We start from the raw sequence: 1,188 nt of genomic DNA on the forward strand, positions 1-1,188 counted from the left end.
TTATGAATTTCTATGTGACACTGTATATGTGTGTATGTAACTGTGTTGACAAATGCTTGATGCCATGACTGTAAAGAGTAACATTACTAACAAGTATATCAAAATCTAACTTGCCCGATCGGGCAAGTGGGGTAGAACATGCTGCACTTGTCCAAAGGACACTTTCACTTGCCCTGGACAATCGGGCTAGTCGACTTGTCCAACCCTGATATTAGTAATGACCACATGTCCTGATGAATATTTAACTAATATTGATAATCCTGAGTCCAATGTGAGGTTGACAAACCAGCCCTGCTGTGGGTGGATGGACCAAGGTTCAAGTTGAGCTGCAGCTGGTGGAAACGCCCCCAGGAGCAGCTGCCAGTTCAACTGAGGCACACAGACAGAGAAAAGACGTCCCTTAAGCCCTCCTGAAGTTCTGACCGTCATCAAGGAAAAGTCTTTGGACGAATTCAAATTTGCAGGTGAGTCGTTTTTGTTCTTTTTTTGTGTAGGCAGCAGAGGAACACCTTGTTGTAGCTGTGCACAATTTCTGTGCCTGAAAGTGTGATATCTGGAAGCTGTTTTCCTCTTAACTGACCAGAAATTGGAAAAAAATCATCATTTCATAGATGATAATGATTGCGGTAGACTATGTGCTTGTCTTGTCAACATAAATTCTTTGAAACTAGCACATTTGGAAATGTTTAAAAGCTCACTTTCTCATTAACTATGTATCGTGAAGGAAAAAGTAATTCAGATTCATTTGGCAGTAGTTGTTTTCCTTGGCTTCAAATTCAATAGAAATTTTTTAATGGATATCAGCCAAATTATCTTGTAGGTTGGGGCATGTTTGAGGGTACATTTTTGTAATGTTATGCTGTTATTTGTTTAGCAGCAACGCCCTTTTGTGTCTGACATCAGTTGCTGCTGGTCTACACAGCCTTGCTATCCAGGTAAGTTTTGTCCCAGTTAGATCCACACAATACATATTTTGCTATCTCCAAACTGATCTTTTGGATGGCAAGACTGTATCCATGTTCTCATCAGCATCAAGGCCCAACTCAAGCCCTTGAATTCAGTCAAAAGATTGGCCTGGAGATAAAAGTGAAAGAGAAAGTGATCTTGTTACATGTATGTATTAAAGCTTATGCTGCCTATGTGTCCACATTGTATTGCCCTTGTTGCAATTTGAATAAATAAATAAAT

The sequence above is a fragment of the Branchiostoma floridae genome, chromosome 15, assembly GCF_000003815.2.
Source record: "Branchiostoma floridae strain S238N-H82 chromosome 15, Bfl_VNyyK, whole genome shotgun sequence".
Lineage (NCBI taxonomy): Eukaryota > Metazoa > Chordata > Leptocardii > Amphioxiformes > Branchiostomatidae > Branchiostoma > Branchiostoma floridae.